Here is a 22,306-nt window from a genome sequence, read left to right as displayed (position 1 = left end):
GTCTCTGTATTTCAGTAAAAAACGAGTCACTGAAGCTCACTGAACAAAGAATTATTGAAAGTCCAAATGAATCTCATTCAACTCTGTAGCTGTGTCAGTGAGACTGAAAAACAGGTTTGGAAAATTCCCTACATCTTGTTAGCACTATTATTCACTGTAGCCCCTAGATGGTGCTGCTACAAACAGTCTTGCAAGTCAATCAAATGTAGGCAATTAAACCTAGCAAAAAAAAAACTATTTATGACTTGTGTGTATTTTAAAATAGCATTTACCTTGTTCTTTACCTGAAAGTCTGTGCTTAATATTCTGGGGTTGTTTTGATTCCATGTGCAACCAATGTGCAAAAGTCATGCTAATGAAAATAATATTAAACGATGTTAAAATTGTCAAACTACACCAGAAATGGGAAAATAGCTGCATCAACTTATGAATCCCATTTAGCATTACAGAATGGTTATAAGGCATAACTGGCTAAAAGCTCCCACTGCAGTTTTTCTAAGGGTAGGATTGACCTCGTCTCACTCTCAGAGAGGGGTTAGGTCCATACTCGTACACCAGAGTTTATATATCTCTATACGAACTTCAGGCACTGTATTTCAGCTAGTGCTCCAATGGCATGCAACATGGTCTAGTGTGAGGTATCCCTGCCCATGGCAGGGGTTTGGAACTAGATGATCTAATGGTCTTTCCCAACCCAAACCATTCTATGATTCTTTTAAATTTACTTGCAATCATCTCAAAAGAGAACAGCATGCAAAGAAACCAACTTGTAACCATGTTCCTTGTAGACAGCTTTAGGATAAGACACTGTCACAGTCAAAGAAAGTTAAAGAAAGGAGAGATCTTTGCATTGCAGAAGATAACTCATTTTCCATGGCTGGCTATAAGGTTAGATTGATTAGGTAACAAACCATCTGTAAAGGAAAGAGTGTGTTAGTATTTGCCAGCAATAATTGAGGCATCACAAATTTATGTCAGAAAAAGCCATTCAGGGGAAGTCCCAGCTGATAATCCTTTGGTATATACATTATTCACCTGCACACAGTGAATGCAAAACAAATGGAAGATATTCTTTTCTTAGCTGAAGCATTTTTATAGCTGGTTATCCTTATTTTTACTGGTTATCCTTACTCAAGGTACTGGGGGGAAAAAAGGTCTACTGTATTAAGATCCATCATCCACAGGTTCTTTATTTTATACCACTGCCTCAGAACACCAGAGGCTGTAAGTCATAGTTGTCATCAGTGTCTTAGAATACCTGACAGGTTTCTCTATTCTTTTTCCAGTAACATTTTGACTTTTTGGCATTTCTGTTCTGATGTGTGAGCATGTAGGTGAATGAGAAAATCGTAAGATAAGACTGAGCATCAAGAGCAAAGGACAGCAGTTGAGCCTCTTACTTCCCATCTATAAATGGATAAGGCAGTCTGAGGATGATTTGGTAGCATACCTACCATATAAAATACAAAAATGTACCAGTAGCTAACATGCATATAACTAGATAACTCAATCACCTATACAATTGAGGAAAAAAATCCCTAATATTAAAAAGCACAGATATTTAAATAATAATGGTATTAAAAGAAAGAGAAACATCATGAAGAATAAGACTCATTCAGGACGTAGATCTGAGAGGTCTGAACATCTCATATCTAACAGGAAATACAGATGGCATCAAGCGCCAAAGGAAGGAAAATGTCTAAGAAATCTACACAAACATCCTACTTTTACAGGCTGAGTGAAAAGAAAACTATCATGTCACACAGCCCATCTCTACCGAACCCACCCATATGAATAAGGATCAATTCTGGAAAGCTAAAAAAAATAAAAGGAAAACTAAAAGTGTCTGTAAAATTCCTTTTTGTTGTTGCTGTTGTATGTCCTGATGTAATTTCCATGATTTTAGGCATTGTTACCTTTGCTTGTTCTTAAATTTTCCATAACAGACTTGCAGCCCCACTTAGAAGGGAAGTGAAAGACAGGAAGATATGAGTAAAAGTGACAGGAACATGCCAAAACTCAAAGGATACTTCATGCAGCATCCATACAAAGGTTTTTAAAGCATTTTCTAAAGGCTAACCTGTCTCTAGTCCCTTCTCCACATTGACTATAATGTTATCCAAAAGAAGGTCATTCTAGGTGAGCAAAGGGCAAAGCACCAGAAATATTTCTTTGCAGTATGATGGGTAACATAGATCATGTTTTCCGCGTATCAGGATGTATTGTGTGAGATGAAGATATATCAATATACACGCAGCCAATTCTGAGCTAGAGCAGCATCACAGCTTCCCTCAGGGGAGCCCTCTCCAAAGAACATGGAGAACATTTCCTGGCTATGTCTCCTGGAGCAGGCTGGACCACATGTCAGTCAGAGTCAGAGCATCATTAAGCATGTAATCTGTGCTGAGTAGTAAAGTTTAACATTCCCAGCATAACCCCACAAACTGTTGTTAAGACCATGCAAAGAAAACCCAGCCTGGCTCCCAGGTAATCCATACCAGTGCAGAGATGCAGATAATCATAAAATCATAGAACCAGCTAGGTCAAAAAAGACCTTTAAGTTCATTAAGTCCCTCTACAAGCTTCCTTGAGAAGGCGAAACACAGGACAGAGCATGACTGACTGTCTTGTTATCCCATCTCTTGTATTTTGCAGAATCGAGGTCTACACACATAGCACAATTTAGTATTGCACTCCAATATGTCAAACCAGCAAACACAATGAGACCTGATCACATTCAGCTAGGGGTTTTCACTTCTTGAGCTCTTCCTGTTTTGTCTGCAGTGTGCACCCTATAAAGCATACATCTTTGGGGTTAAGCGGATTGCACTCCAGCAATAATACCACAGCTACTGCATGGTGCTGCAGGCAGGGTGCAGTGTGGGTGAGTTACAGTGTGAGAGGGCTAGAGTGCTTCAGGTCAAAGCTCTGCTTTCACCTTTCCCCTGTGTTATGGCTTCAGCTAGGGCCAGCATTGAATATGCAGAGAGGAGTAAAAGGCAGGTCTGTTATAAAGTGATCTTTTTCCTACACCTCTCAAATTCTAGGAATCAACAGGGTTTAGGATTTCCTAGATAAGAGGTAAGGCCAGTTATAAGGATATAAGATTTAAGATATTTTTGTTAACGTTAGTGATACAACAGAATTAAATGTAGGTCTATGTCCCATCATTAGGAGGCCTGGTTTTCCATGTTAATTTTTGACACTATAGGAAGCCTTTTTCTCCTATATTAATTTTTGAGTCTTAAGTGTGACTGGCTCCTTATTAATGACAGGAAAAAGATGTTACACACGTGGCCACGTGCATGAAAGAGCAAATTTTCAGGGTGGGACTATCCAGTGGAAGATTTTGACAGCCAGCTACAAATACTATTTCAGGTTGAAGCACCTTACCTCCCTCCACATTTTGTAACACTGAGCAGATGAAGCTCTGTGTCCACAGTCGTAACTCCTTTCTGTCTGTTAGGATTATTAAGCAGTTCCTACCTTCCTGTATTAGCTGCCAAACCTGAAAAGAACTCTTTGAGTCATACAGCTGCACTTTGATACCTGTATACTCAACCTCCACAATGCCGCTAACCAAAACCTAAAGATGGTTAAGGATAGGCTCATGAGATGCTGACATCCTCCAAAGTGAAAGAAAAAAGAGCTGCTCCCACAAACATTAGATGTGGTCCTAAAGCAGTATGTAGTTCCCTTTACAGAAAGCCCACCTGAGCTCAGGTGAGATACTTATTCTCATACGAGCTGTTCACTTTGTGTACGGAAACACATGGCATACTGAGTTCAAAGCCAGGAATATGATTTTACCCGAACACACTAAGGAAGGATTAGTGTTGGAGTCTGTGTTTGTGACAGCATTTATAAAATGAAATCAAATTGTTATTACTTGGTGTTTGTAGAGTAAAAAGGAAAATACATTAGGTTTTAAAGTGATGGGGTCAGACTCTTAAATACAGACATCTAAATTACACATCACACTCCAAAATAAACCCCCATTGGTGTATACAATCTGAATATATGAACGTGTACGTATTGGTTTTAATCTTATTTACATACGTACAGTGTTCTTTAGGATTATACATGTTATGTGTTCAGAAGACCTTCTTCCCTCATCTGCCTAGGTATTGTACTGCACTTACTGTCTACTACATGTTAAAGGATATCAGTATCTCTACTCTGTTCTGCTGGTCCCTCTCTGACAAGAACATATTAAGCCTCTAAACCACTCAAATGGGAACCCTAAAGCTCAGATGGGCATATGAAAATAAGAAGAATAAATCTCCTAGCTCATATGGTACAATGGGATCATTCAGGGAAGAAAATGTGTTTTTTCTTTCCCAAAGCTCCAAATGGATATCCTGTCATACATGTAGACCTGGCATTGGGTCTACAAGACCAGAGTCATTAAATACCAAAAGGTAACCCAGATTCCAATCAGTCCAATCAAGTTGAAAGTGTGAAAGAACCAGGAACTCCAAATCTAGTATCAAGACAGCATCTAATAGCTACACTGTCCGTGCCCCCTTGGCTTATACAATATGAATATCATTTCAACATAATTGCAGCAAAGAGTATCAGGAATCTGATGTAATTCAGAATAGTAAGAGGGACTCAATGTGTAAGAATGTGTAAGATTTTACTCCTGTAATTCAAATTATGAGCACTTAGTGTGGCTGCATAATATTCACTTTTGATAGAGGAAAACTAGAACTTTCAAGAAAGAGTTAAGTAGATATTCTAAGCCGAAGTTGGAATACCCTATGAGACAATTCATAACACCAGTGCTTAAATCTTTGGTTTAACATGTTAGTCAAATACAAACCTGGAGCAAATAGAAAATCAGATCTATTTCTTGTGGTCAAAGCTTTTCAGGAAAAGAGTACAAAAGAATGATTTATCAGCACATTCTGGAGACCACGGGAAAACACTCGGGTAGCACAGTATGACACTAGCTTTTTAGCATCAATAGCTTAATAAAATGTCACTTTACACTACATGCAACAGGCACACCTATTATTTTAAAATCCAGTTTGCCTCAGCTCTTGTTTACCTACCAGTAAGCTCTAACTTGGAACAGTACAAAGACTAAAACAATGAATATAAAGATTCCATTAAATCTGAGTGGTTAAAAGGTTTTGGTAAACTGCATTACATTAAATTACTGTGATTATTGCATGTACAAAAGCAAATCTGCAGCTGTTTTAAATGGGCCTGTGCTAACAGACACCACTGGAAGACTGGATAGATAGACCCTGTGCAAATGACACAGCCCTTGTGGCTGTTTATCTTCAGTAAATGTGCTAAATAAACAAGTGGCAACTGTTTAATATGTAAGAACTTTCTTTTCACTGTCTTTTAAAATAAACTGGAATGCTCATTAGGGAACCTAAACTGAGATGTGTTAATAGGAGTGTCACATTTTCAGGCGATAGCTCGACCATTAGCTCATGTCACTGATACAAATCTATTTGTTAAGCTACATTCTAATTCTGAAAGAACATGAAACCCTAATAGCAATAAGCCTTCTTGTAAATAAGCTGTTTATTTGTGACTAGGGAGAATGGGGGGATGCAAATCATGTCTTGTTAAAATGATTTTGGACTTTCTTACTGTTTTCTGAAATTTAAACTATCCCAGGATTATGTGTTCTGGGATATTTTGTCCAACAAATACATTCTGAAAGCAGCTGCTAGTACACATGCAATATCAACAATCATGCTTCATTTTCTGTGCCAGTGGACTTGCAGAAGGGCTAACCTCAATTAAGGGTGTAAGCTTCTAAAACAATATTGGAGGAGACATCAAGCAGTCAAATTCCTGCCTGTGAATGCCCATTATGGAATCTGAAATCACTGCATTTCAAATGAGACCATATCTCATGTAATTCCAACAAAGTATACAAGAACACAGATTTCTGAAACTCCCTAACTTTCTGTTCCCAACCATATATATTTGATTATATATATTTAAATGAAAGAACTTCTTCTGGCATGGAATGTCAAATTTGCCTACCAACCGAATCCCCTTGGTTTGCTGGCAGAAGAAAGATCAGTATAAAACAAACAAATAAATGGATTGATAATTGATTAAATTTAAATTAATTGATCTCGATATCTGGACCCTGAGAATATAAATTACCCTTGATTGCCTTGACCAGCCTCACCTGGGGCTGTTGGAGTGAGTTCAGAGGAGGCCATGGAGATGCTGCAAGGGCTGAAGCAGTTCTGCTCTGGAGCCAGGCTGAGAGAGCTGGGCTGGTTCAGCCTGGAGAAGAGAAGGCTCCTTAAGGGGAGACCTGAGAGCAGCTCCACTGCCTAAAGGGGGGCTTATAAGAAAGATGGGGACAGACCCTTAGAAGTGCCTGTTGCAATATGACAAGGGGCAATGGCTTTGTAATAGCCTTAAACTGAAAGATGATAGATTTAGATTAGATATTAGCAAGAAATCTTCCCTCTGAGGGTAGTGAGGCACTGGCACAGGTTGCCCAGAGAAGTTCTGGATGCTCCATCCCTGGCAGTTTCCAAGGTCATGTTGGACAGGGCTTTGAGAAACCTGGATTGGTGAAAGACATCCTTGCTGGTGGGGGGGGGGATAGACTAAATGAAGTTTAAGGTCTCTTCCAACCTAAACTATTCCATGATTCTATGCCATGCAATGCAAGAGTGGCACATTCACTTATGTGCTTCATCTGAGAATATTACTTGAAAAATGGAAATGATGTAACTCCCCTGGTACCTGCCCTCCACTGAAGTAGTCTGGTTTGTGCATCAGTTCTTCATTATAAGGCACAACATCCGAGATTTACTGCATTTTCAGTCGGTTCAAGTATCTCATAATCTTACACAGTGATAAATATAATTTTTTAATTAAATCAACTCTTTGGAATACTTTGAATCCTGTGTAAATTCTGTGAAAAATTCTTCCTGTGTCTCAACACTCAACATAGCTTAAGGCTTCTTCTCAGACTCTAAGCTTTGAACAGAGGATGAATGCAACATCAGTTTAAATCACTGCACTGATTAAAAAGAACATTTGGTTATGTTCAACTTCAGCTGTTTAGATGCCACTGGACAGCTCAAGTGGCCATTCTGCAGCTAGAAGAAGCTCTGTGTTGATTTGCCAGGCCGATGCTTCTCATACTGAAGAAACAGGCTGAATCAGTGAGACATGATTCATAATTGGGGTGTTTAGCTATGTCTTTCATTGTATCATTTCTTAAGCTAGATATAGGATAGATATGATTACTTTTTCAGATAAAATATTGTGGTTCTGCACATACATATTCAAGCGCAGATCAGTCTGTTTGCAGAAGAAAAACACAAAATATTTCTATTTAAGAGAATAATACTAAAGAGAAAAATACCGATAAACGAGTTAGCTCTTTTGTCTGAGATATTCCTCTACATCCAGCCACTTTAGTGCATCACTGCAGGGAATGTCAACAGGGAGTTCTGACTTTTGAGGGAATTTACAGAGACAGAAAAGATGAGTGAATAAGTTTAAACTCAGCCTTGTACTATAGAGTCAGAGGGATGAATTAAGAGATAACCCCCCCCTCTTAAATCTTGTTCCTTCTCTCTTGCTCCTGCTGCAGTTATATATGTTTAGCGGCTGCATTACTCTTTAACAACTGCAATGCAACTGTGGCAGGATCTGCGTTTTCACCTTTTTTTTTTTTACCTTTTAATCCACACATGTAATTAAAGGGATGGAAAAGTTATCTGCATGGCTTTCTGCTTTTCCTTTCCTCTTCTTTGATTCATCCTACCTCCAGAGGCTATCAAAGAGTAGATAGAACTGAGATGTTTTAAAAGACCCCTGGAAAGTTCTCTGCTTCCTAACACCACTGTACAAATGTTTCCTTATGCATATTTCCTGCACTGACTCCATTTATTCTTTTCACCAGCAGTGGTACACATTATCAGTTAATATACTGTGTGCCTTTCTGTCAGGATGAGATGAATGAACTCCTCAACTTTATGCTAGGAAACATCCAACAACAATTTAGGACACCCAGACCGATTCCATCCCCCTGCCCTCTCCTTTTCCTTTCAATCTGCACAGAAAACGTGTTGGAGTAATCTTTTTCTTAGGGACTGATGGCATCTCCAAGGCTGAGAAGGGCTGGAAACTACAATCAGCATTTGGCTTTCATGAACCCCTTGAGAGCCATTTCTGTCACACATGAAATGAACAACAAATAGTACAAGCGCTTGTCTTAGAATAGTCTTTGTGGAGGTGACAAGTCTATTGCAACAATGCAGGGCAAGCAGCATGGGCATGCCCCCTTGAAGTGCAATTTGAATTCTCTGTTGGTAAGAATCAGCATTGTTTTATCTGACTTCAGTGGAGCTATTCCTGCTGAAGGCTGCTGAGCTTCTGGCCAGCAGTTTCCAATTGTTTGATTTGATGGTAATTTTGGAATCAGAGATGTACATGGATGGTCCACAGAGCTTTCCCTTCCATTTCAGTAAATCCTTTAGTAAACTTGAATAGAATTCCTGGAAAAAACAAGAATTCGGTATACTGACTGTTGCTATCCTGCAGATTTACATAGGAACACAATGCACTACTCTCCCTAGGTACTCATTTGATATAGTCATGAAGCAATACACCCCAGAAATATCTTTTTTTTTCTGTCATATTTATAGCAATTTTGTCAAATAGTGAATTTAAATCATTTGAGTTGATTACTGCTGGTTTGTGAAAACACACAGTTTGACGTATTCGCAAGTTTCAATTACTGTATGGGGAATGTAATTATGTGGAGTACAAAGCTCCAGGGGAAGCTGTGTTTGCTAAATATACCTTGTCTGAAATGCAGTGATTCTTTACTTTTTTCCCCCAAATTTGAAAATATAATAAACTGTGTCAATGAATTATCATCCAGCAGATCCTGTATTTAAAAGCTGAGTAGACTAAGTAGAAAGAGGAAAAAGTAATTCAATTTTGGCTTATTTTTTTCCAGCCACTGTTCAAGACCCTCCCTGAGTACTTACTTACTCAGTAGAGGTTTAAAGTGCAACATCATTTGTTCCAAAGTAAGTCTTTGTAACAAGAAACTTGTGTGTACAGTTTTGGTGTCCTCAAAATAAGAAGGACATGCAGCTGCTGGAGCAAATCCAGAGGATGCCATGAGGATGATCGGAGCTGAAGCACCCACAATATGAAGATAGGCTGAGAAAGTTGGGGCTGTTCAGCTTGAAGAAGAGAAGGCTGCGTGGAGACCTCATAGCAGCCTTCCAGTATCTGAAGGGGGCTACAAGGATGCTGGAGAGGGACTCTTCATTAGGGACTGTAATGATAGGACAAGGGGTAATGGGTTCAAACTGAAACAAGGGAAGTTTACATGGGATATAAGGAAGAAGTTCTTTACTTTGAGGGTAATGAGGCACTGGAACAGGTTGCCCAAAGAAGTGGTAAATGCTCCATCCCAGGTAGCGTTCAAGGCCAGTTTGGACAGAGCCTTGGGCAACATGGTTTAGTGTGTGTTGTCCCTGCCAATGGCAGGGGCTTGGAAGTGGATGATCTTAGGGTCCTTTCCAACCCTAACTATTCTATGATTCTATGATTCTGCAATAATGGTAAATTTTCAGCTGGTTCATTAAGATCTCTTTAGGAGTCATTTTCTTAAAGGTATTGTAGTGGGTTTAGTGGCCAGACAAAAAAGCAAATTATCACCTCATCATCAAGTCCTGTCACCTATGACTGTAGAAAAACTACAGCAAATGTATTGTCTTCTACATTTATTCTCCCAAATCCCACACAGCCCAGAACTTCCATAACAAATCATGGACAGAATGTGCTACAGAAAAGGAGCCAGAGGGCTGCTGTCTATGAAAGCTAGGAGGGGATGGAAGTCAGCATTTTACCATGGTGCTGATCCCAGTGTTTATAGTACATTTCCCTTCTGTCCTTGTGAGACGTTGCTTGTTAGCCCCAGTGCCGCAAACACTGGCATAAATAGCTGTATTACTGTGAGCTCTGCAGCTCCATCCACAGAACTTCCCATATGGAAATGATGATTAAAATTTATGTTATGCTTTTAAATACACAATGTTTCAGAGCTGTTAAATCTGATCCTCCCTAAAGCATCTTTGTGTGTTTCATTTGCATCTCACAAAAAACAGATCAACATTAAAATCCATTTTATTTGGGCTGCTGTGATAATCCCAAATAACCCTAAATTCTTTCTGTTCATATTTGCTCACATTCATGGCTTTGGAAACTCCTTAGCCTTTAGATGCCTTTCCTTGGTAGTGAAGCTGTTTTCATATCTAGTTTGGGAGGCATATCTGTTTATTTGCTTGTTCAACAGTTGCGTGTCCTTTCTACAGTGCCATTTATCAAACCAATTCCAACCATTAAAGTTTCAAATTTCCTTCTTCCTGAAGAGCTTAAAAATATTTTTTTGTCAGGTTTGACAGTGATTTCATTTGAACTTCTGCTTTAAAGGACCAGTCAGAGCATTCTTTAATATCTGGGTAAATAGTACTTTCATACCCACAATAGGACATTTTAGTCCTGATTAACTGGAGTTACGTAAGAAGTGAGAGAAAGCTTTGTTTTTGCAGTAACTTATGTATGCTTCAGGTCTAATCCATTGCAAGGCAGCATCTTCCTATTGTCCTTCATGACTAAACTTACTGTATATTTACCTAATATATACTCTTAGAAAGGAATCAGGGTGCCATGTGAGTTTCTAATGTAAGCACTGTACCCCAGTATAGTTCTGTAAGTATGTTGATCTCATGTACTGGTGGTGTGCTTTGAAAAAGATCATCATAATAGGAAATCCAAACTGGAAAGTGAAATCTATAATAAGACCATTTAATTTGAGGAACCTCTGAATTAGATTCAAAATATGGCTAGAAACAATGTCTCACCTCTTGACTGTTTCTTACATAACATAGATTTTTGCTATTTGTTTTAATCTGTTTGTATGAATTCGAATGAGAGTGGAGTCTATATAAATGAGAATATACTTCCTTTCCTGAAGATGAGAGCATGGTTTACATACAAATATAAATAAACTTCCTCGTTCAGACATGTGGAAATTACAGTAACATAGAATGATCTGCATGAAGAGACAAGGAACTGGTGCCACTTTCATTTACAAAGAATATTAGTCCACATAATGCAATTAGTGCAAATAATGACCTGACTACATGATCTTCACACTCACCTTTTCTCACATGGTAGTCTTTTTCCACTAATTTAGATTGCTGAATAATTACTTAAACACGGAGCAATGAATACATAAGATGTGTGTTTCTTGGTTTCTAATAAACACAATAAACAAATTGATACTTGAGAATTAAAGGAGCTGAATGAGCTGCTGCATGGTACTTAGCTATTATCTGTGCTTAAACCACAATTCTGCCCCATCCCTGGCAGTGTTCAAGGCCAGGTTGGACTGGGCTTGGAGCAACCTTGTTTACTGGAATGTGTCCCTGCCTGTGTCAGGGAGTTGGAACTGGATGTGCTTTAAGGTCCCTTCCATGCAAACCATCCTAAGATCCAATGAAGAGGTCCAAGATGTCAGTAATTTCCTGAATCTATTGAAGGCTTCTTGAAGACTGCTGAACCAAAGTCAACATCCTGTTTCTTTCCTCCAAATATCATTATATCTGTATTGCAGAAGTTTCCTTTATCATATTCTCCAAGGCAACACAAATACCAAGTGTGTCCAAAAAGGAAAACTCGTTCTTTGCCTTGGGAAAATCTCAGGTTCCTGACTGAGTGGAAATAGCTGCAGTTCACCACGCTGTCAACCACTGTCAATAATCCCAGCAGCAAAGCTCTTCAGGCGGTGACTCACAGATGAAGAAGCTTTTTCATCACAGGACTTCCAGTAGGGTTCTAACTACAGCTCACATCAATCAAAACACATTAGTTATAGATTTATACATTGCACATTTCTAAATGAAAAACAACCCAGCTCAGGTTAATTCACTGTTACTCTTCACTCTTGTGTCAGAAAAAAAAGTAGGTTTTTTTTCCAGTGGTACAAAACACTGATTTATCTGCCTGTATGGTTAAGTAAAAATTCATCAGAGATTTTTTGCTTTTCCTTTTATACAAGCTCCTTCTCTTCGTAACTGTGGACACAGATCTTATATCTAGGAATTTCCCCTCCTCTCCTGTCTTCAGGTCCTTACTAGCAGCTAGAGAGCCTGGCTCCTCTGTAATGGATGCCCACTTTTTTTGTTGTTTTATTATTACATTACAGTCGTTGGTATGTAACAACAGCATCAAGTGTAATGTTATTGGAAGATCACGTCATGGCTTTTACTTTAAAGGATCTACTGAGTTAATTGAACAATGATGTCAAATACTAAGCTAACTGCACATTTTAATTAACAAGAAATAGATGTTATAAATAATGAATTACCTTAGAGGCATAAATCATGTAATAACTTGAAGCTTAGAGATCAATATACACAAAAAGAGATGTGAGTGTTGAAAAAAAAAGAAAGGTTTAAAAATAGATAAAATTTTTGCTATACATGGGATAAATCCATATTTAACCTCCCTGACTGCTAAAAGCACTTCTGCTACTGAATAACCAGGCTCTTTATGTGAGATGAATTGATAAACCCAGTTTATCTTTTCGGATCCTTGAATTAGAGAACGGTTTTCGAGAGACTTCTGTTCAGCAAAAGAAAGGTCTGAAGGAATTGCATAGCTACAACATCTCTAGTGAACACAATTGTTACTAAAATGTCTTTAAAAAGATAAAAACAAGGCTAACCATTGCAACAATTAATAGATGTGCACCAGGTCTCAAGAATAACAGGTGTTTCATTTTAGAATCCACCCCTATTTGAATTGCAGCTAAAACCCACTCAAGTCACTGGAAGCTTTGAATTTGCATCATGAACTTTATAACATGCCCATGAACAATCCTCTTGGTTTCAAATTGATTTCATCTAATTTAAGGCAGCTGAAATGGCCACACTTGGACCCAGTTACAAACTGTTACAGAGAATGGTTTTTATACTTTTCTTTATGGTAGAGCTGTGACATTTCTAAATAATCCTAAACCAGATGTGAATCCCCCACAGACTTGCAGAAAAATGTGATATATATGTTGTACTAAGCTACCAAGATCTATTCACTGCTGCCACAGTTCAAAGGGAGACATTATTCAATTAATACATACACTGCCATCACAGGCTATCAAAGAAAGAAAGAACTTAAGCATTTGAAAGAAAAAATGAAATATTTTTGGTTATTTACTCAAGGTAATAATATTTAACAGGATACAGCACTATCAACAAAACCTGAGAACATTTGCATTGAAGAACTGAATGGGGAGAGTGGGATTCTAACTACTATTGAAAAGTCCAGCTGCTTCAGTTTAAAGGCCAAATTGCTCTGCTAAGTGCAAATGGAATAGTAAAGCTGAGACTCTTTGCAGCAGAATGATTTAAGATGTTTACAACAGGAGAATAAAACCCCTATTTGATCAACACATGTCTCAAGTAGGGTTTTTCTGAACCCACTTTTACTGGTCTCTATAAGAAGTAATGGTCACACATCAAACTTAGTAAAAATCATCCATTTTTTAGCTATTGAAGCTCAAAAAAAATTAAGCAAAAGTGCTACTATAAATAGGTTGAATCTAGACCAGATCTCCTAGTTAAGACAGTTGAGGTGGTGCGTGCCCATGCTGACGAATGCAACAATATGGAAACAAACAATGTTCCAACAATGTAGAAAGTGGAGATAACAGAGAGAGTCCCTTCAAATGTTAATCTTCCTTTGAAATATAATTAGGATTTTAAATTCCCGATTAACTGTAGATTAATCAACAACTCTAGATTCACCCTTCACAAAATCTGAAACATCTAATGGAAATCTCTGAGCAGTTTTCAAGGCGAAGCAAGGATTCTTTAATTGTATTAATAAGGTAACACATTTGAATCTGAAAGTTTGGGGTTTGTCAACAAAAGGTGATTACATTTGATAGTGAAAGTTCAAATGCAGTCTTGGAATGCAACTTCATGCACAGGAAGACAAAGAGATTTGACGTTTTCCACTCCCTTTAAGTTCATTTGAGAACTGTGTTTGAGAACCTGTAAAAAGTCATTCTCTGGAATTCTTTTAAGCCCCCTTAAGGTATTGAAAGACTGCTGTAAGATTTCTTCCTCTTCCCCTTTTCTCTTTCCTTTGGGTTGAACTTGAATTTGGTTTTCAGCACCAGACCAAAGACTTTCCCCCTTTACTTGTTTCCAATCTCTCACTTGGCCCTAGACCTCAGTAAGTGATCCGATTTAATCTGAGTGCAAGTGCTAACCACTAAAGACACAGTTAACAACAATGCTTAACAACAACAAAACTACAAGGCATCTCTTATTTAAAGACTGTGGTAGCAGAGAGTCAGCATGTCTCAGCAGTGTTAGGAGCCTGTCCTGATGTGGTCTGGTCTATGAATAAGTTTTCAACAGCAAGGGATGAGTTAGAATTTAAACTCTGTATCTGACGCACGTTACATACAATTGTGTATATAGGCAGGTCTGGCTCAACCACCCTCCTTGTACAAATTAGAACATCTTCCAAATTTCATAATATAAGATAATCTATAATATAAAAATATAAAATATTATATAATTTTAATTATATATATAATAATATATAGCATATATAATTAATACATATAATAATCTATAACATAATAGTGATATAGATTATCTGCCCAACCTAGATTTACTCTTTGATGGAGAACAGTTTTTGACTACAAAAATTCAGGTGAAATTCAGATCTCATCCTCTGCTTTAAGATAAGTAATTTCTAACCATTTATCTTTTTTTTTTTTGCAGCACAGAAATGAACATTCACATTTAGGCCCTGCAATGGGGATCAAAACCATTTGTGTTTAGGATCCTTAGATTTTGCACAGATTTATGCTTCTGGTTCCCAAATGAGCACAGGTAATAATCAGTGGCTTATTAGAAAGATTCAAGAAACAACATGTCTTTTCAATCTGCCTACAAGGTCAAAAAAGCATCCAGCAGTATTTAATATACGTACACAAGCTTGATGTATTGAAGTGCTGCGTTTTTTTTTACTATGTTAACAGTTTGATTAGGATATCAATTAAACATGACTACGTAGTTAAGATTCCCATCTCCAAATGCAGCTGCAGCAAGTAACCGGACCTGTAATCAAAGCAGTGTTATAATTTAGCGCTGATGAGGAAAACAATATCCGTCAGAAGGGAATGACAGAAAGGAGGCAGCTGCTTTCATATCATTTTAGTGTCCATTTCTTTAATGAGCCTGAGGAGACAATTCCCTGCTGACTATTCATTAATTAATGGAATTTATGAGAAGAGCTATCAGCATGCAAACAAGTAGAGAGCAGGTGATGACAGGCTCCTGTTTGCAGGGAATGACAATATTTAGGAAAGGAAGCTTCTGAATAAAGTAAATGATCTAATGGGATATTAAACTAAACACTAAGTTCTCAATTCTTCAGATGGACAGCAATGAAGTGTGGCTTACAGCTTAATGGAAGTATATTATTCAATTCAACCTCTGAAATACCCATGGGCAGATCAGGAAGAAAGGAGGTAGCAACCCAGAGGATTCAGCCGATGGTTCTTTCCCATTCTTAGTGAATAGCAGCATTTTGCCCTGATTTGTATGCATTAATAAACAGTTGGATAGATCCTTCCAGGAAACACTATCTCCTTCCACCTTGGTCTTTCAAAGTCATTGCAGTGGCTTGCCCTTTTCTTCAAAGTCTGAGATGCCTTGAGTGAGTTTTGCAAGACAAACCAAACTTTTTCCCAGCCACAAAGATCTCAGGGTACAGAGCAGACTGTGCCAAAATCAACCTGCAGAGATTAATAGAGAGAAGACAATATCACAGCACTGGGCATCAGCCACCCTTGTATCAGACTAGAGACCCTTTGCATATGTATGGCATTGTAGGGTAGCTGAGATTGCACAATTGGTTGTAGTCTCATGGTATCAGTTCACAAAGCCTTTTCACAACTTGAATTCATGTAATATTAAAGACCCTCAGGCCAGATTCTAGTTCATCCTCTTTGTTCTGATCAGAAAGTGTAAAGTAGCTGGATTTAGACACATTTGTACTGAAGAAAACTCCCTATAATGCTGATTCTGTCCATTTTCTACTGGGGGATTTTGTGTAGTTTGTGTGAGGGATATAGTGGAGCTGAGGTCTGCAAGCACGAGCTCCTTAAAAGCTTGATATTAGCAGCATATGTCAGAGCAGCCATAAGTCCTCTGTCAACAGGACAGGCTGAGGCAGCAGAGGCTGGACATGAGAGATAGACTCCTATTGTAAAAGCTCCAAACAGCATCACAACATGTTTTGGGGATTTACATTAGAAAGGCCATAGTGACAATCACACTTGTACAATATGCCACCCTGAAAGTCTGTACCGCAGATACTTGCATCTCTTGCATATGCAGCAGCTAAACAGAAGGATTTCATTCTTGACACTCTATACCACACATAAGCTGTTCCACATATGTTCACAGGATGGGTAGCTATAGCACGTGTTTCTTCTACTAAAATATCTAAATGTCAGGCACGTTACACATTTTTCTCAATGGCTCTTCTATTGAATGATGGAGAAACAACCAGCCAACAGAAAGAGTTGCGCAATTTTATCCAGGGTCATAAAGAATGACTTAATGCAAAACATATCTGGAATGCATCATGAAAGAAGCAAAAAAACATGGCAATCAATAAGAGAAAATATGGAACTCAGGAAGCTCCTCTCCCTTTATATGATATTGCTCTATCAAAAATGTAATATTGTGGTGGAGGGAAAAAGGATTTCAGTACCATCATGGAGACATGGGTAAATAGGGATAACACATAGATAATAAAATCCTGGATTCCATTGTAAGTATATATGAAGCTATGTCTTTAATTTGTCTATTAAATATTCTTACTTTTATTGCTTACATCTCTTTGCATTTTTTTCTAAAACCTGTAGCTCCAGGAATTCTATAAAAACCTAATTTTTGATTATAACATAGATTACAATTCAAATAATAATAATAAGAAGAAACACCAAAAAAACACCAAAATCAAACCAGAAAGGTGAAGTAAAAATGTGTATTTTAAAACATTGCCTTAATATTCAAACCAGTCTCCTGTTTCTGTTTGATTTCTTTTGTATTGCAAAGGGAATTCTGCTCAACCCCTTTTCCTGACTCCTTGGAATGGCAGTACCAGCTTTCTGCAGGAAAGGACTGTAGTTATACATCATCCTTCTGCTTGTGTGAAATTCACAGATTGGCTTCAGCCTGGTTGAAGACTTCAAAGTTATTTCAGTGCAATCATGAAACAACAGAAACTAATAAGAGTAATTAACAAGTAAGCAAATTATAGTAGTCCCCTTCGCACTTCATTCATGCAGAACTATGTAGTAGAGAATGGAAGCCTGTTTTGTTTCACTGCAAAATACGCCATTGACTTCTACTAATCTGCATCTTACTTGGCTCAGCCATTTTATTCGTGGGATATCAAACCACATGCTGGTAATTACAGTCAGTCAGATTGAACTTTGGCTTTAATATTTCAATGACAGTGTTTGAACATTTTGACCATTTATCTCCTTTCATGGCTGGAAATGTCCAATGCCATCTTTAATCCAGCCGCTAGTGAAAATACGGCACATAGGAAACCATATGTCTTTCAAATTAGCTGACATGGGTATTATAGCAATAGTATCTATCAGAAAAGATGAGTGGACTGTCCAAGGCAACACATAGCAGACCCTGCTGAAAGCCTGCCAAACCATTACAAGATCTCCCCGTACCCAAGATGGCAAAACTAGCAGAAGTTTAGAGTGATGATTTCCAAAGGAACCTGAGACAAATCCATATGCATATCAAAAGAATTCCATCACTTAAGTTATAACCAAAACCATATCAAGATTAATAGCTAAGACGGGAGAGGTGGTGTTTTTAACAAGAGAAATAAACAAAAGTACTGTTTTCCACTTGTTTTCTTTTTTTACCATTGAACTCATCAGCTGAGCAGCTCTTTCACACCTGCATGGCCTGACTGTGCTGACAATCTGGTCAGTACAATGGGAGTGGAGCAGCAATCGACATACAAATGGGTAGTGGATAAGGAAACCCCATCCTTCCCTATCTCACAGTCTGCAGGTGCACACAGTACACAAGAGTACCCTGATGGTACTCGAACAATTTAGCTGGCGTACATAAACTGTGCCATAACCTCCAAAATCAGCTCACCTGCTTGTACCACACTAACAGCTTTATCCACTCCTTTCATTTGACATTTTTAATTCTCACACAACCTATCTCTCCCACACAACAAAGTCATCCATAAACAATGAATTCTTAGTTGATTTTGTACTCAGTTTTACATCAAATTTGATGACAAGTTTTTAAAACATACATTGTCCACATCTAGTGCTCTTACCTCAATAAAGCCAGCAGGACGTCTGAACAAATCCTATGAAAATCAAACCAACTTCCTAAGGAGAAAAAGAGAAAAAGGCATATATATATCTGTAGATAAAGACTGTGATCAAAACTATGAGTGTGGCATATATGAAAATAGCCAGTCTGATGAGAACATTGTATGCCAGCAATACATCAAGATGCACAGCCTCCTCCCCATCCTTTAGTTAACGGCATCTTTAGATGAGTATTTTCACATTTGCTGCTAATATTAATTTTCTTGTCCCAAGTCTGATCTGAATATGAATCTTGCATATATATGGCATCAGAAACAGCAGAGGAAATTAATAATGATTGAAATGCTTGCTGGTCTTATCTTTTATGATATGAGTAATCGGACAACTGATTTCAAAACAACAGCTGAACCTTCTCTCTGTATTTCTAGAAGATTTTGTTGTTGTTCCATGGCTTTTATCATCATTCATCATTTTATTTTCATATTTACTGAGGGCCTGGGACTAATGCATCTAAAAACTTCAGATTCTTAGAGGCTAAAATAAGAATTAATATTAAGTTAAAAGTATTAAAAATAATTATCTTACTGTACTTCATACCATTTTAAGACAATCAGTAAAAAATAAAGGCATATAACTCCAAGACTGATGAAAGATCAACCTGTTGCCATTACTACTCAGGTTTTAGTCATGATATAAGAGGAAGAGGAAACTGAATAAAGTTGAAGGAAAGAAGATGTAAAACTTTTTAAGAAACTTACTTCTTTGTAAGCTTCTTATCAAGCTTCTAAAACTGATTGCTACACAATATGTCTGAAACCAGACAGGACCATCAAAACAGTTAGGAAAGAAGCTTCATGTCTGGCTTCAGAGAAAAGTAAAAATCAATGTGCTTTAAGCTGAGCAGAGCAGAGCTGAGCAGAGCTGAGCAGAGCTGCTCTCTGACAAATTCTTTCAGTTCTGATAGGAGAACTTCTCACTCAGATACCTTGGCCTCCTTCTTCCTATGATGAAATGACCAAAAGAAGTATTGCAAGAACCAGTTTTGAGGTTTTTATACTAGTGCTACTAGGTTTGTTGTCAATGATTTAGACATGCATCACTGATTTTTCTTGGATGGATAAAAAACCTAAAAGTAAGAAATTGAATTATCATTTCTTAACCTTCAGTTTAATTTCACAGATACAACCTAAGAGACTGAGAGCATGGGTCCGTAAAAGCAAACTGTATTGTACTTCCTGCCCTAGTTATTATAGAATAAACATCTAAGTTACAGCATCCATTTCAAGACCCTTTTATAACATATATCTCCTGGTAAGCAGTAGCTAAATACAAACTGCAATCTTGACCTCCTCAGATTTACTGCCCAGAGATAGATCCAAATTCCTGCTTCCCCTTTCACTCCTCATTTTGCTTTAATTTAATTGTGCAATTCAGAAATACCTTACTAGCACCCTCTTACAAAGCTGAAGACCCCAGTCAAAAGATTTCTCTGATGTCACCCTTTACCTTCCCACACAAGTTGTGATGCCCGTTTGTCACTTACAGCGTGTTAAGTGTGCTAAGGCATTGATTTCTGGCAGCTGCACCATGGAGAAACAGTAATTAAAGGGAACATGAGCAAGAAGGATATTAAAGCTACAACTGTAACCCATAAAATATCCTGAGGAAGGAAGTTGTGGGAAAAGCACATTCACCAGAAAGGTTTCTCCAGTTATATTAACTGCAGGAGGAGGAGGAGGAGGTAAGACCACAACTGATGTATTTGAAACAGATGTGGATGGGAATTAAGCTCTAAACACATTTCTCTAGGGAGTAAAGATGGCATTGACCACGTTCTCCCTATTTTATCTAAGGCTGGCTGCATTTTTTGTTTTGCTTTTCAGTTTCAGGGTTTTTTTTTTCCATTTTCAGCTTCTAAAGGAAGATAAGGGGCTGTCAAACAAACAAGCAAACAATACACCTTTTCTATCATTCCTTTTTAAGATTCCTGTTATTAGAATTGTAAATCCTGCAGGCCATTCACTCAAGAGGGATCAGCAGGTGCTGTATATATGAAATCTGCAATGCTTTTGTTTGATTTTCAACATAAAAAAGTAATTTAGTGTAGATCACAGATTTAACCAGTAAGAGATGAAAAATAGTCCAATCAGTCCTCCAACACTGCAGTTCTGTATTCTGTGGCTGAATAATGAGATTCTTCCAACTCAACACTAGAATTTACAATTTACACTGGTGTGTAAATTCCAGGTCACTATTCCAGCCATTCCCTTAAGTTTATTTTTAGCATGGGTATAACATTTTAATGATTATGTCAAAATAAATTCTGATTTCACACAGATCAAGTGAATACACCTTATGAATCAGCTTTGGAGGCAGCAAACTTAGTCCACTCTTCTTTAGTGATGCGAAAAGGGGTAACGGGTTCAAACTGAAACAGGGGAAGTTTAGGCTAGGTATAAGGAAGAAGTTCTTTACCGTGGGTGAGGTGAGGTGCTGGCACAGGTTACACAGAGAAGTGGTAAATGCTCCATCCCTGGCAGTGTTCAAGGCCAGATTGGACAGAGCCTTGGGCGACATGGTTTAGTGTGAGGTATCCTGTCCATGGCAGGGGATTGGAACTGGATGATCTTAAGGTCCTTTCCAACCCTGACTATTCTATGATTCTAGTTGTTTGTAAGAAACAGGGTAGTCTCATCAGGAAAACTTGCTATCTATCATTTCCACTTCCTGACTCATGTAAATGAATGTTTATATGTGTTTTAGCCAACATATGTTTATAACCAGTAAGCTCCATAACCCTAGTATTTACCATAGCTTTCCATTCAAATGCATTTATTGATTTCAGTTGCTTTACTCCCAGTTCGCCCTGATGCTACTGGGAAGAGAATCATGTTCATAGCTGTTATGATGATTTGGGATATTTTCATATAGATGTGAAACAAAACACTGCTGTGTCCAATTTGACATAATTTATGCCTCATGTTATTATTTTTCCTTCTTTTCCATCTATCACAAATGCACATGACTTATTGGAAACGTTAGTTCTTGGGAAGAAATACCCCTCATAAATTCCACTAAGTAACAAACCATTTCAAGTGGCTGTATATTTGAGTAGCTCATAAATATGCCAGATTTCAGCACTGGATTTACTATATTTCTAACTTTCCAACAGATTGGCCATAGTTTCAAAGGTTTCATCTGAAGTCGTCTGGCCTGTTTAAAGGACACAATGTACTTAACTATTCAAAAAGGCACTCGATCCCATGAATGCACTTTCCTAATAATGGGACAGTCATTTTCCAGGCCAGTAAAAAGCTATTACTCACTGGAACACAAACAGATTGTGAGAGGGAACGCTCATGCTGATGGCTGGCAGCCTGACAGAGGGAAAAGGGAAATATGGCCCTTTCCTGAATTAAGTTGCATTGACTCTATCTGTTCCAAACATTTGACTCAACTCCTTTCATCTCATGATACTTATGACAATAATAGGATAACAGATTTATGTCATGAAGGCACTGACCTTTGTCAGAGGGAACATTTTGACAGGAAAAGATGTGATATGCTGCTACGCTCGATAATTTTGACAATGACTGACAGTGTGGCTGCATAGCGACATGGTAAAGCTTATGCTTATGTTTTTACATTGTCATCCTTGGATTAACTCCTGGAGTTTTTTAGTGTATGTGATCACACAAAACTTTTCTACTGAAACTGTTATATGCAAACAATTTATGCCACTGGGAAGCCTTGATTGACCCCACACCCATACAAGTAACTTGTGCTCTAAGGAAAGATGCTGCTTCTCTTCTTCACTCCAGGATGAGGATATTCTCACTTACGAAAGGCTAGTTTATATTGCCT

General features: G+C 38.0%; 1 long non-coding RNA gene across 1 annotated transcript in view; it reads right to left on the bottom strand.

Annotated features, from left to right (window-relative positions):
* Positions 1–8,037: 8,037 nt before the first annotated feature.
* LOC133271673 (uncharacterized) overlaps positions 8,038–22,306 on the bottom strand; it is a 515,341-nt gene continuing 501,072 nt past the window's right edge. Inside the window, exons 4-5 of the long non-coding RNA XR_009744216.1 lie at positions 18,445–18,499; positions 8,038–8,504 (exon numbers count right to left, since the gene is read on the bottom strand). This is a non-coding gene — a long non-coding RNA (uncharacterized LOC133271673). The remainder of the gene's footprint in view (positions 8,505–18,444; positions 18,500–22,306) is intronic.

This window comes from Pezoporus flaviventris, unplaced genomic scaffold (assembly GCF_033815535.1).
Source record: "Pezoporus flaviventris isolate CSIRO_AGI_PZ_B2104156 unplaced genomic scaffold, CSIRO_AGI_Pfla_v1 ptg000025l, whole genome shotgun sequence".
Classification (NCBI taxonomy): Eukaryota; Metazoa; Chordata; class Aves; order Psittaciformes; family Psittacidae; genus Pezoporus; species Pezoporus flaviventris.
The sequence above is the reverse complement of the archived record's forward strand: the minus strand, read 5'-3'. Positions and strand labels throughout refer to the sequence as shown.